The sequence below is a fragment of the Lepidochelys olivacea genome (genome assembly GCF_965140295.1).
Source record: "Lepidochelys olivacea isolate rLepOli2 genome assembly, chromosome: 17".
In the NCBI taxonomy this organism is placed as follows: domain Eukaryota; kingdom Metazoa; phylum Chordata; order Testudines; family Cheloniidae; genus Lepidochelys; species Lepidochelys olivacea.
In genome coordinates, this window is record NC_140427.1 from 19,214,420 (window position 1) to 19,228,497 (window position 14,078).

Here is a 14,078-nt window from a genome sequence, read left to right on the forward strand (position 1 = left end):
CGGGTGCCGCTGTGCTGCTGTGTCGCTTTAATGAGGCCGCTGTAAACTGACCGGAGAGAGCAGTTAATGGGATGTAAAAAGAAAAGGAGGACTTGTGGCACCTTAGGGACTAACCAATTTATTTGAGCATAAGCTTTCATGAGCTACAGCTCACTTCATCGGATGCATACTGTGGAAACTGCAGAAGACATTATATACACAGAGACCATGAAACAATACCTCCTCCCACCCCACTCTCCTGCTGGTAATAGCTTATCTAAAGTGATCACTCTCCTTACAATGTGTATGATAATCAAGTTGGGCCATTTCCAGCACAAATCCAGGTTTTCTCCCCCCTGTCCCCACAAACTCACTCTCCTGCTGGTAATAGCCCATCCAAAGTGATCACTCTCTTTACAATGTGTATGATAATCAAGGTGGGCCATTTCCAGCACAAATCCAGGTTTTCTCACTCCCCCCCCCTTTTCCAAAAAACACACACACAAACTCACTCTCCTGCTGGTATGGGATGTAGTTATACCAAAGTAAATCTGAAGCGTAGACCAGGGCTTACGTTGGCTGAGCTAAGTCTCTCAGGGGAGTGAAAAAGCCACACCCTGAGAGACCGTAGCTATCCTGAACTAACCCTGTTGTAGGCTGGGCTAGGTCAACAGAAGACTTCGTCCTAGCTACTGCCTCTCGGGCAGGGGGATGGCCTCCTACGCCAACGGGAGACGCCCCCTCCCATCAGCATGGTAGTGTCTACATGGCAGCACTAGAGCGGTGAAGCTGCAGCGGTTTAAGTGTAGACCTGTGCATGTCCCACGTGCCTTCTGTGGAGCTTGAAAGCTTCTCTTTCACCAGCAGGATTCAAAACCCCTCCATGAGTCAAACTTGCATTCAATTTTGTTCTTTAACACTGTAAGAAGTTTAAGAAACGCTCCATTCAAAACATTTTTCGACTTCTTAGTTTGTCGGAAATCTCAAAAACATATTTGTTTCGGGTCGACCCAAAATGATATATTTTTAAAAATTTCTTGGACTAGCCAGTGAACCAAAACCCCTGTTACTCACCCAGCGCTTGGTGCGATGCAATGGCAACGTAATGGAACACTGCAACATACAATAGACGTAATGCAAGGGTGGCAGGACAGAACACTGAGCCAGGATGCTGTGATACAGTGTGCTGGTCCGGGACTAGGGCTCCTAGCAACTAGGCCCCAGATCCTCAGAGGTATTTAAGTGCACGACTCCCATTGCTCTCAATAGGAGGTGCCTAAATACTTTGAGGATCTGGGCTCATGGTAATGCAAAGAATAAATAACCAGGGGCTTTGCAGCCCCATTTAAGGGGAACCTGAGCAGAGCTGCGACCCCCTGGCCAGTCACTCAGATTGGCCTGGCCTCCCATCCTGTTGGAAGGGAAGCTGGGCCAAACCTCAGCAGCCCTGCAACCTGCTGCTTCTAAGTGGTCTGGCCGTGGCTCCGGGTGGCTCCCCACCCCACAGCTCTGTGGCCTTTAATAGTAATGGCAGCCTGATGGAATGCGGCAACATGAGGATGTTCTCCGCGCCGGTTAACGACTCTCCATTGTCTCTGCTCTGGGAGGGATGAGGGTGGAGCCCACAGACCCCAGCGAATTCCCTTACACAGCAATTTCAGAAAAATCCACCAGAATTCTGAAGTTCCTGGTGGCATCCTGGGCTTTCCTTGGCACTCTCCCACCCAATACTAGCTACTGTCGAGCCTCAGAGGTACGAAGACCAGAGTTATGAACTGACCCATCATCCGCCCACCTCATTTGGAACCGAAAGCAATCTGACAGCAGCAGACACACCCACGCCCAAAATGAAAGACAGAACAGTACAGTATTGTGCTAAACCTAGACTACTAAACATAAATAAATAAAGGGAAAGCACCACTTTTCTTCTGCATAGTAAAATTTCAAAGCTGTGTGAAGTCAAGGTTCGTTTGTGACCGTTTGAAAGAACAACCAGAATGTTTCGTTCAGAGATATGAACATTTCAGAGTTACGAACAACCTCCATTCCTGTACTCCCAATCCTGCATCACTGGAGACAAGGTCACAGGCAGGGCTACCTGCTCTGGGCAAGTAGCTCTCTGGATCCAAAGCCTGGTAAGCAGCATGGACGTGTGGGCATGGTTGTGGTGGGGCAAAACTGCCCATTCCCGGCAGGCTTGTCCTGTCCCCAAGCTGCGCAGAACAGAAATACTCTGCTGACACCTCCTCTGGGCCTGTATTATATCCCAAATTGATTAGAATTGCACCTGGCTTCCAAACTCTCTAAACCTAATGGCAGAACTCCTCTTCCTCCGCCCACCTGGATTAGCTCCACAGGGCAGCTCCTAAAGCTTTGCAGACAGTTTCAGGTAGCGATCATGCAGGGGAGGTGGGGAACAGCCTGTTGTACAAGACATGGGCATTGTTTCCTTTCTGATCTTTCTCTCTCTCTCTGCAGGTTGGCATCACAAAGCAGGCGCCAGGCTGCAGAGCGGAGATAACAGAGACCATTAATTCCGTCAGGGCTGGGAGGACAGCTCATTAGCAGCTGGAGAGGAGACTAATGGTTCCCTTTGTTCCTGCCATTTCCTTCTCTGAGCGGTGACCTTTCTGGAAGAAAGCCCCTGGCTTGGGGAACGCCACCCCTTTGGGGAGCATCCAGGCTGCCATGTGTACCATTAAATTGTGCGCCTCCCCCCAGGACACCTTCCCCACCAGAGCTGCTCTCCCAGCCGGTGGGCTTCTTGTGAAGAGTCCAGGGGGCGCTGTCTGTGCGAAGCCCCATCTCCTCTAGCCAGAAGGAGCATCTCAGTAAGTCGGCTCAGGAAAGCTCCCTGCAGTGGGTTCCCAGCCTTGTGACTCATCCCGCACAGGATTTCAGGACAGATTGAGCTTCGCTTCCCCAGGCACTAAACTGAAACTGCCTCTGATTCGCAGAGCACACGGCTGCCTCTCCATGAGATGGTGCCTCACTCGGATGCCAGCTGAGCCGGGGATAAGGCTGCCAGCCCAACGTGCATCAGCACCTGGGGCTAAAACCCTGGGCTGGGATTGCACGCAGCCAGCGGAAGGCAGCCGGTTCAAGGAAGGCCCCATGGACGCTGGGTTCTATCTTAGGGTGACCAGATTAAACAGAGAAAATAATCGGGACACCTGGGGGAAGCAAAAAAAAAAAAAAACCCCACTGGAGCGGCCAAAGCCGCAATATCGGGACAAATGGTGCCCCAACCGTGCATCGGTCGGTACGTGGGACAAAGACCGAAAAATCGGGACAGTCCTGATTTTATCGGGACGTCTGGTCACCCGATTCTATCTAGACTAGGGAAGCTGGGGCGGGCGCCAGGCAAAACACTTACCTCGAGTCGGGAGTTGGAGTGTAGCATTTGTACAGCTAATTAGGGGGCAGCCGCAGAGCCCTAGCACCTGAGACAGTGCTCACGTTTTCCTGCAAAGGGCCTCAGCCCTCCTGCAGGGGATGTGAGAATACCCTCTCTGAAGGAGAAGATCTAGAGCCACACTAGGAACGGATGGGTGGCTGTGTGGTAGAGACAATAGCCTGTGGCTCAAGGGCCTGGCTTTGAGGCCTACCTTTGCCTCAGCATTCCTGTCTGAATGGGCACGGTCCTCCGGGCCAGGCTTTCAAACATACTTAGGTGCCGTCTGCTTTTGGAAAATCCTATCTGCATCTCTAGGCGCTTTGAAAATCTGGCCCATAACCGCTCTTGGCCTCAGGCCCCCTGTCTGCAAAATGGGGAGAATGATCCTTCCTGTGTCTGGCTTGTCTTTTTAGGGGCACGGACGGTCCCTTCCTAGGTTTGTGCAGCACCTCGCCCCGTGGGGCTCCTACCCGCTCCGGTCATCTCCGGCATTGACAGCAGCATGGGGCACGACCTGTGTCGGTGTGTCAGAACCGCTATTGTGAACGGTGGCTGGGCCGTGACTGGAGAATGCCGTAGTGCTATTTATACGGGTTATTCTGGCGCCAAGGGTCATTCGCTCCTGGGCCTGGCTACCTTCTCTGGCGAGTGGCTTGGCCGGTTTAATGGGCACCTGCAGCTCATTGCACAGAACGTGTTTCCCGCACGAGCCCAGTGCACAACCGTCCCCGTGCAACACAGTTCCTCGACTGATTGCTTACCTGTGGAGGACTGATCCAGTTGTCGTCCCGTGGAGCTGGATGTCGCGGTCGCTCCTCTCCTGCTGTGGTGGGCTGTGCATTTCAGAGCCCCAGCGGTGGCATGCAGCAGGCCAGAGGTGGGAGAGGCGCAAGCGGAGTGAGCTCTGATCAAGCTGTGGGAAAGGTCGGTTTGTTCGGACGTCAGCGTGTGCGGCTCCTTCTCCCATGTTATGTGGGCTCGCCGGCTGCAAAGGAGTCCGAGGCAGGCTGAGAGCAAGAGGGGGAACGCTGGGGAGCCCTGCCCGGAGGCTGCTAATCAGGCTGCAATGCAACCTGGGCTCGATCCTCAGCTGGTATAAATCACCGTCCACTGAGACCAATGCAATTACCCCCATCACCCTTCCAGCTGCGGCTGTGTTGTGTCGTGGCGGGGGGGCACCAGGCTGCAGGATGCTTTTATTAACTGCCAGACCTGCCCAGGGGGCCTCATTTTAACCTTTTCTGTGCATCAGGGCAACACCCAGAGGCCCTGGCTGAGCCCAGTGCCCGTTATCCTAGTCCTTGCCCTGAGGAGTTTCCAGACCAAGGGGGGGAGAGGAAACAGAGGCCCATTGTGGGAAAGGCCCAGATCCACACAGGCAATTAGGCACCTAAGCCCCGGATTTAGCACCCCGGATTCAGGTTTAGGTGCCCAGTTTTGGCTCCGTTGTGATCCACAGGACCCCTGCTGCTCTCCGACTGGCCCAGCGGCTAAATACTTGCAGTCATTGGGTCAGAGAGAGTGACTGTCGCTGTGGGGCTCAGACACTGGTGGGGGAGGCCCTGGCTAAAGTCCCTGGTTTGTTATTTAGCTACAGTGGAACTGCTTCAACAGAGAAACTAGGGGAGCCCCCCCCCTCCAACAGGATACCCCATAGCCCAGTAGTTAGAGCACTTGCCAGAGGGGTGGCAGATCCCCCCCTTCAAACCCATCGTCCCCCTTCTGGCAGGCAGGGGGGAATCAGAGCCAAGTTTCCCCGGCGAGTGTGCTTACCACTGGGCTAAAGCTTATAAGGCAGGCGCCTACTCCTGCCACTTGGTGTGGGGTGAGGCAGAGGCCTGGTTCCTTCCCACAGACATCTAAGCCACGTGGCTGGGTCCCCTTTGTGGCTTGCTAGCGGAGACAGGTGCCTCCCTGCAGCCTGGAGTCCGGCACCTGACTCTGAGGCAGGGCTTGGAGTGCACCGCACCCATTGAGGGGCTTAGGGGGAGCCCATGGAGGCAGATCCCGGGGAGAGCGCGAGCCACTGTGCCATGCTGACTCTCCCGCTCTGACCATCAAGCTGTGTCCCTCCTGCCTCATAGCAGACAGGTCCTGCAGCCAGCCCGTCTGGCGGAGGCTGCCGCCGGTACGGTATTTTTATTAGCTCTTTTTAGCACTTAGAAGTCCTGACCACGATCAGGGCCCCATGGTACTTGGCAAGGCCCAGGCACATAGCAAGAGACTTTCCCTGTCCTGAAGCACTTCTAATCCAAATAGACAAGACAGCCAGCAGGTGGGAAGCAAAACAGGGCCACAGAGAGGGGGGAATGACTTGACCAAGGTCACCGAGCAGGTCAGTGGCAGAGTCAGGAATACAGGTCTCTTTAGTTGCCATCTACTGCCCTAGCCACTAGGCAATGCTGCCTCTGCACTCAGCAGAGACTGCCCCATTCTCCGTTTGGCAGCAATGATTCCGCAGCGCAGGCCGTGTTAGCAACGGGATAGGGTGCGGGAGCGATGGGGCGAATGGAGACATGCAGGACCACGGGGCTATTTTTGCAGTTGTTTTCGCTGTCCGGTCCCACAGTTTAGAAAAGCAGGTGAGAGGGAGCAGATGGCTCAGAGGATGGGATGGGGTCTGATCCAATGCCCATTGGAGCCAAGGGATGTCTTTCCCTCCACTTCAGCGGGCTTTGGATCAGGCTCAGAGAGAACCTTTCCCCTCTAGATAACTGGGATGAAGGCAGACTGGGCTGACTCGTGACCAAGACTCTCCCGTTGCCTACTTAGACCATCAGCTCTCCAGGGCAGGGACTGTCACTCTGTGTCCGTGCAGAGCCTGGCCGGGTTGTTTCTGTGCCACCATCATACAAATCTATCGTAACCAAACGGGAGGGGCCGAGATCCCCAGCCAAGAGCGGGCAGCCTGTGGGGGTATGGGTTCGATCCTGCGCTCTGCAGGTCCAGGATGTTGCACGTATCAGCCCGAGGGAGAAGGGCGTGAGCCGGCCGGGGGGGCTCTCGCTGCTGCCCAGGGGCTGGCGCGAGGCCTTCAAGGGGAGTGCGTGGCACAGAGGCATTCTGGGGATGGTGCAGCGCCGCCTTGGCCATGCCTGCCCTCCTCTCGCTCAGGAAGGGAGGGCTTCCATTCATCCTTGAGCCCAACTTTACATGCTCTGCGGAGCATCCCACGGGGGCTCAGGACCTCGGGGGATCAAAGCAACTGCTGCGCCTGGAGCCCATGCATGGTGGCCTCACTAGAGAGGCTGGCGGAGAAAGCTCCCTCCGCTCGGGGCGGTCCCATGGCACGGGGCAGGATGGGGGTTGCGGCTGGCCTGCACCGGCTCTTTGGATAAAGAGGCCTGCGTTTTCCAGGGCTGCCCCTCCCAGCCCGCATGGGAAGGGGAGCAACCCGCAGGAGCAGTGGGCTTCATTCTTTTGTGACGGGGCCATGCTGAGAGCCGAGAACGCGTGTTGCAAAAAGGGAGGCGGAAACGGCTGTAGAAAGGCAGCGGGAAGGAACAAGAGGGGGCGGCTTTTGAACCTAGGCCATCTCACAGTGAGAGAGCATTACCCGCCCCGCCCCTGCGGGCATGGCAGGAACCAGCCTAACGACTGTGCGTTTTCATAATGTGCCCGGAGCCAGCACTGCAATTAGCAGGGAGCAAGGGCTAGTCCCCCCCATGTCCCCCGCTGCTTAGGAACAGCTTTCAAAGGAGTGTTTTCTTCCACCCGCTGAAACAAGGAAGGGCCACGAGTGGGGGTGAGGGGCGGACACATGGCGAGGGATGGAGGAGAGAAGTGATCACATCGTAACCTTTGTCCGACAGGCTGTATCTCTCCCTCTCCACACCCGCCCTGGGTCCCCAGAAATGCCAGCATTAAACGGAAAGCAGCGTCACGCACAGCCTGGATACAAGGTGGGGCAACTGCCCTCAGGGGCATCATTTGCTAGGAGGCCCGGGGGTAGTTCCCCCCTCGATTTTTATAGGTCTGTATGCTCCACTGTGTCTCCCACTTTTTGCCCCCCTCTACTCCCCTCTGGCTTTGCAGGACAGGAGCTAATCACACATAACATTCTATATGCTGACACAGCTTTGGCAAATACAACCAACCGACTTCCATGGTCAACAGGATTATTATTAGCCTATTGCACACACAGACATTCCAGCTAAGGTCGGGGCCCCACTGTGCTGGGTGTGTAACCCACTGCTGAGGGTCCATTACGCATCTTCACAGGGGGCCCCCACTTCCCCCGGCAGGGGAGCACCCTTTCGGCACACGGGTAGCTGAATGTGTTACACAATGCCGCTGGGGGGAGTGGGATTGAACCTGGAACCTTGGGATCTTAAAGCATGAGCCTGAGCTAAAAGAGACACTGCCGTTCGCGAAGGCTGCAGCGTGTTCCTCAGCCGCTCTGCGGGTGGCCGCGGCCCCACAAAAGGGGACCGTGCTGCGTAGGTGTGGATTACCCATGCTTTTAAAATCCACGGGGCTTGTGAGACGGCTTTGATCCTTCCCTGTATCCTCACAAGAGCTAGCTCTGCTCCAGTGCTTTTCCTCAGTAGATCTCAAAGCACTGCGCACCGGAGGCCAGCAGCATTGTCTCCTTGGTACAGGTGGGGACACCGAGGCCCCGAGCAAGGACGTGACTTGTCCACGGTCACCGGCAGAGCCAGGACGAGGGCCCAGGTCTGCTGGGACCCAGGGCGGGCCTGGGGCGGCGTCTGTGCTCACCGCAGTGCCAGGTACTGTACTATCAACCCAGCGCCCAGCAGCCCGCCCAGCAGGAGAGTGTACATCACTAAGAAGTAAGCCAGAGCTCTCTGAGCCTCCCGCAGGAGCCTGGCGACCAGTCCGGGACCCCCTTTGTTTCGGATCATTGCCAAGCAGAGACACAAGGAAGCAGCTGCCTGTGGGTGCCGCGGTCAGCGCTGGCCATATGACGAGGGGTGGCCTAGCTGGCTCGGGGCGCTCTGGCTGTGGCAGGCGGATGGAGGGGGAGTCGAGTGTTGCTCATGGCGCGGTCTCTGGGGTTGGTCCTCAGGCTCTTCTGTTAGTTCCCTGCTAAGTTAGAAAGACAGATAGAAGCGTGAGTAGGGTTCCTGCCCCCGCAGGCGGGTGTCAGGCTCGGGGAAGGCTGGTGCAGGGTGCTAGCCTGCAACTGGAGAGACCGGGGGGCAGTCCCTGCTCTGCCACAGACTTTCTGCATGACCCAGGGCAAGTCACTTAGCTGGCCAGAGATCCTCAGCTGGGGTAAATGGGCATGGCTCCGTTCAAGTCAACAGAGCCTTCCAATCGCCCAGCCCAGCGTGGGTAAGCCACCTCGCTCCTTAGGGCGGGGTTTCTAGGCACCCGCTAACAATCCAAGGTTTCACAGCACGTCTGCTGAACTAGAACCCAGACCTCCTGCAGCCCAGCCCTGGGCTTTAACCACTAGACAATGCTTCCTCCAGCAGTCACTCCCCTCCTCCTCCCTTGCTGTTAGCCAGTTCCAGCCTCCTGCCCTTTTGTCTCTCTGCAGCCTTTGGTGGTTTCCTTTCATCTATTGTCCTCTCCTAACCGGCTGTGTACACACTATGGTGCCCAGACAGGCCGGCAAATCAAGTCCTGCAGCTTTTGTGCCATCCTTCCTCGCTCCCTTTGTGCGATGCTTCAGCTCCTCGGAGGGGCCCCATCACTCATGCCCTATCTCCGCACCCCCGCCCCGGGGCCAGGAGAGCTTATCTCGGCGGCCTGCACACAGACACAGGCATCCGTCTGTGCCTAGAAGGGGGGGCACGGTGATCAATCTCCCCGCCCCAGTTCTACTAACAGCATCTGCCTGAAATTCACCCTTGAATTTATAACAAGAAAGACGGGGCCATGTCCCTCTTTGGTCTGTATCAGCACAGCTCTGCTGACTTCCCTGGGACGGCGCCAGTTAACGCCCGCTGAGATCCGGGCCAGTGTTATTAGTGGGGATTGCGAGACCAGCTGTATACCAAGTTCCTAGACTGAGGCTGGGTGAGCGAGGTACGTAGCTTGTGCTTCACTCACTGGGTTTGTGTGACAGCCCCCGTCTTAGCAGGTACGACTAGGGTCTGACCCAGGGCCCTCCAAAGCAGGTGCGCTTTCGGGAGGAGTTACAGCTGGGTGAGGCTTTAACAACTCATGTCCTCTGTGGATCGGCACAGTGGGGACCGGTAGCTCTTCCCCCGTGGGTTACACACGCACTGCATACACCCTCCGCAGCCCCGGCTGTGCTCAAAGCCCTGTCCCAGTGTGATGGGCTCAGCCCTGCCCCCTCGGATGGATTTTCAGGGGACATCCTGCACTCTGATTGTTCCAAAGTGCCGGAACCAACCCAATGTGACCGGAGCTCCCCAGCAGGACCTCTGAGGTTTGGGGGAGTACCAGTTAAATGTCTAGAGAGAGAATTATTTTCCATTTTCAAGCAGCTCAAGTTGCAGGGGAGAGTACGAGAAAAAAACCCAGGGGCAGAGGGGCTGCTGTGTTAATGACACACACGTCCACGTGTTGGAGCAGAGGCCGGGAGCAGTGGAACGTGGTTCTTGTGACATTCCCAGCTGCTTTTTGCCCCATCCAATGGACGCGGAGAGTTCAGAGGGGCATTATGGAGAGGAAGTAGTGCAGGGGGTAACTAGTTTCCATTGTAACACCCTGATTTACCCCACTTATAGCTTTGGCTGGGAGAGCTGGCCTGGGAATGGCCCATTTACTTCATGGGCCAGATTCCCAAGAGAGCATCAGGCATTGGGCTCTGGGGGGAAATCCGGTCCTAGCTGTGGGGGGCCGAGCGCTTGGCACTTGACCCTACGGCAAAGGGGAATAAGGAAATCTGCCATGTGGCTCGTGCTTTACTGTCCTCCTGCTCTCCAGCCTGGAAGGCCCGGTCCTGCAGGGTGCCGAGGAGATGTCCCCCGCTGATCAGGGAGCGCTTGGCCCCTTGTCAGATGGACCGTGGAAAGGAGAGGCAAGGAAGCTCCCCCCCCCCTCACTGGCCTTACAATAATACAGCTTGGCACATCCAGCTAAGCTCCTTACTGGCATGAAAGACCTCCACCCCCACCCCCAGCGAGCCAGGCATTATTGGCCCCATTGAGGAAACTGAGGAACAGAGAGGGTTAATTGACTTGTTCAAGGCGACTGAGCACCAGGGCTTCCAGCCCCTTACTCGACCTGCAAGGCAATGCCCCTTTCTCAGCTCCAGCAGCAGGTTCCAGCTCTCCCCTCTGGAGACCAGAGCAGAGGCTAATCTGTAGCCGTAATGCCGTGCTCCTGGCCATTGGCACTGACATGTTCACTAGCGTCTCCTCACCCAGCTATCCACAACGGACCCGGACAGCACCATTAACACAGGGGTGAAATCCTGGCCCCCAGATTCCACCTGAAGGAGTTTCCCTTAAGGTGCAGCCTCCATTCTGTTTGCTTACTCCTCCTTCCACTGGCCTCCATTCTCCCTTCCCGGCAGGGGGAAAAGCTACCCAGGGTTCAGGATCTAGCCTGCCGTTGTCCACACTTGTTTCCCTGCAGCGTGCACAGAGAGCAGCTTCCGGTGCAGCATGCCCACCTGCCACTGAGCGAACGTCCCCATGACCCCAGTAAAGCATTGACTTACCATGGACTTGGCCAGAGCTCCAGCCAGCCACTTCGGAGAGGTGGGTGGCTTAAAGCGGGGTGATGAGCTGTCCTCTCCGGTTCCCCAGCTGGCTGGGTTTCCCCACGTCCCCTTTCTGCTTAGCCAGGTTGTCTCCTTCACTCTGACAATGATGCCTCTCTAAGCCGGAGGACAACAGTCGGTCCAGGGGCTGATCGCTCACGGAGGTAACCAGGGCATTTTAAAGGCAGCATACTCTGGCAGAGTGAAAAAAGGCTGTGATTTACTGGGCCGGCTGAATGCCCCGTGTCTGCTCTGACATTCCCCACTCCCCTTTTACGACCTCAGAGGCCGTAGCCTTTTCTGCTTGGATACTGCTCCTGCTGCTTTGACATGGCTCTATCTCTCCCCCCGGCCCTCCTTGCTTCGGCGTGATCTATGGCTGGTGTGCTGGTAGATTGTACGGCCCACGCTGCTGCTGAAATGAGCGATTTCCATCTAGCTTCCAAGCCGCCTTCTACCCTGCGAGCCACAGAGCAATTGCAAAGCTCCCACACCCAGGAACCCATCCACGGTGCCCTAAAAGGTCCCAGGGTGTGTGTATTAGGGAGATGCACGTCCAACAAAGGCAGCACTTGGAATGGCCTCTTCGCCACCTCAAAGGAGTCCGGCTGGGACCGGTGCCGTTTCTAAACCTGGTCAGCCAAGAGTGACTGGCCAATCAGATGGGGACAGCTGGAGAGGGATCCAGACCGGGGTTGGGGCAAAGTCTTTGCAAGTCACCTGTGTTTAGGACCTGGGGCTGCGGCTGGCTAGCATGCCCCGCCCCCCACACTCAGCAGATGTTGCACTGCAGGGATGGGGGACGCGGGGTAGCTCCATTTGTCATCGCACTGGTGCCATGTCACCACAGCTGGGCCCTGCAGGATCCATCTACCCTCTGCTGTGCTGGGGAGACCCTTGCAGATACAGCGGGGTTGTACCCCGATATGGCCCCAGCTTTTCAGTCCCATGGGACTGCTGGGCAGAGCCTTCTCCATGTGGCCGGACTGTGACCAGGTTCTGAGTGCCACGAAATGCTCACGGCAGGGATTTGGCTGGGTTCGATCTCTTTGTTTTCCCTCATTCCCCTGCGTTATAGGCCTGGAGTCAGCAGAGCAGAGGTATCAGCATGGGCCTCTCTGCAGGTTGCACTGGGCAGCTTTGGGTTCCTGGCCCCTCCAGCCTTGATGCGTTTGTTTCAAAGCCCCTAGCGAACCACTGGAGATTTATCGCCTCACAGCTGTTTCCAGGGCTGGAGCGGCCTACGGGCTCCTCCGGAGACCACCCTCCGCCCCCCCCTCCGGCCAGCCCCCGCACGGGCCCCACCTCTGAGAAGACTTAATGGCGCCAATCTGAGGGCCTGCCGCCTGGGAGCGAGTGCTGATTGCCGCCCGCCGGGACTCACCCCTCGCGCAGATGCTGCCAGCGTCCGCGCCGAACGAGGAGCCCGCTCCGCTAAGCTGCTCGGTCTCCCATCCCAGCGTGGGAGGGGACGGACCGGCCCCTGCAGCAGGGAGGCAGAGTCCTCGCAGCAAGGCACGTTCCAGAACGCCGATCAGAACAGTGACCCACGTAGAGCCTGGGTCCCCCGCCGTGCCAGAACCCCCCACCACACTGGGGTACCTGCTGCCCCAGGCGCTCTACCTGAAGCCACGCTGGCCCAAACCATGAATTCCCCTTCCTGGTTCGCCTCCCACACCAGCTTAGGCCACAGGCCTCCCATTTCTAGCACCCCATCTCCAGCAGCAGCTTATAGCACACCTGCAGGGGACCCTCCTCGACCCACCCCTCCAACCCGGCTGATCAGTTTTGCCCTGATGACAAATCCTGGCTGGCTCTTATAGGCTCCCTGGCGTGGTCTGCAGTGCTGTTCAATTACCGTACTCATTGGTAAAGAATGAAATACATTGCTTGAGAACGAGGGGCTTTGGCTCACGGGGCATGGCTGGTCTCTGCGTGTGGGGGTGGGGCAGGAGCTAATCACCTCCCTCTTCAGTCTGGGGCGGAAACGTTGCTCGGCTCTTCCCAGTAGCGCCTGCCTCATTGCCTAGAGCCCCTTCTCTTTACCAGCCCCCCCCGTCCGCTACCTTACACCTGGGAAACGTCCCGCCTCCTTTTCCACACCTGCTGCCACCGATTGGTTCAAATGATCAGCAAAGGACCCACCTCTCCACCTGCTGAAGCCCAATCACAGCCCGGCACACGCCAGATGACATGGGCGTCAGTCCCCTACTATAAATGATAGACCTGGGCCATTGGAAGAGGGGCTGTCTCTTTGCGCTGTGTTTGTACAGCACCTAGCGCCAGGGGGCCCTCACCCGTGCCTGGGGCTGCCAGGCACTACCGCAGTACAAGTGATGTTAATAAACAGTTGCATACAGAGGCAGTGTGGTCTAGCGGACAGGGCACTGGCCTGGGAGCCCAGCGAGCCAAGCTCCCTTCTCAGCTCCGCTCACTGGCCACAGAGCCTGGCTTTAGCTGACCCTCCCTGGCAGCACGTGGCAGAACCAGCAGACGCGTCTGGGAGGTTAACCCCACTCCCCACCCCAATCGGCCTGCAGCGGAACCTGAGGGCAAGATGGGTCCGTGCTGCGGGAGCGCTGGCTACACCATAGAGTGCAGATGGGAAACATCAGGGAAAGGATGGGAGAGCAAATCCACCTGAAGTCCCTTGTGCCGTTCAGTGAATGGGTGACAGAGATGCCCTCTGGTGGGGAAGAGATACTGGGATGCTGGTGGAGAACTGGCTTGGCAGTTACAGCTGCCCATCACCATGGCATCTGGGCATCGGCAGCCTTTGATTTGTGCATTGTGCCCTACGGCTCTGGACTTTGGGACTAAAAAAACCTCTTCACACCCTTCTGTCCACACAGCCTTCCCTCCAAGGGGACCAAGAAAGCTCTGCAGGGCCCACAGCTAGCCTGGGGCCTGTAACCACAGGGCCTGTAGATTTTAACCCCTTGCTCTTCATGCTCATGGGGATCTGTTCGGCTTGTGCATTTATTGATTACGATAAGTTGCATGGGGAGGGGGGGGGGAGTTCTCTGCAGACAGACCCAGAGCTATAGGGTTACTGTG

At 56.9% G+C, this 14,078-nt stretch overlaps 1 long non-coding RNA gene across 2 annotated transcripts; it reads right to left on the reverse strand.

The window, feature by feature from the left end:
* Nucleotides 1-7,477: 7,477 nt before the first annotated feature.
* LOC311532615 lies at nucleotides 7,478-12,645 on the reverse strand. 2 transcript variants are annotated; one of them, XR_014714415.1, is made up of 3 exons: nucleotides 12,406-12,645; nucleotides 10,980-11,215; nucleotides 7,478-8,425 (listed from the first exon to the last, which is right to left on the reverse strand). It is a non-coding gene; the product is annotated as an uncharacterized lncRNA (long non-coding RNA). The 2 variants fall into 2 exon arrangements; XR_014714416.1 differs by having other exon boundaries at nucleotides 12,327-12,645.
* Between the last annotated feature and the right edge of the window lie 1,433 nt (nucleotides 12,646-14,078).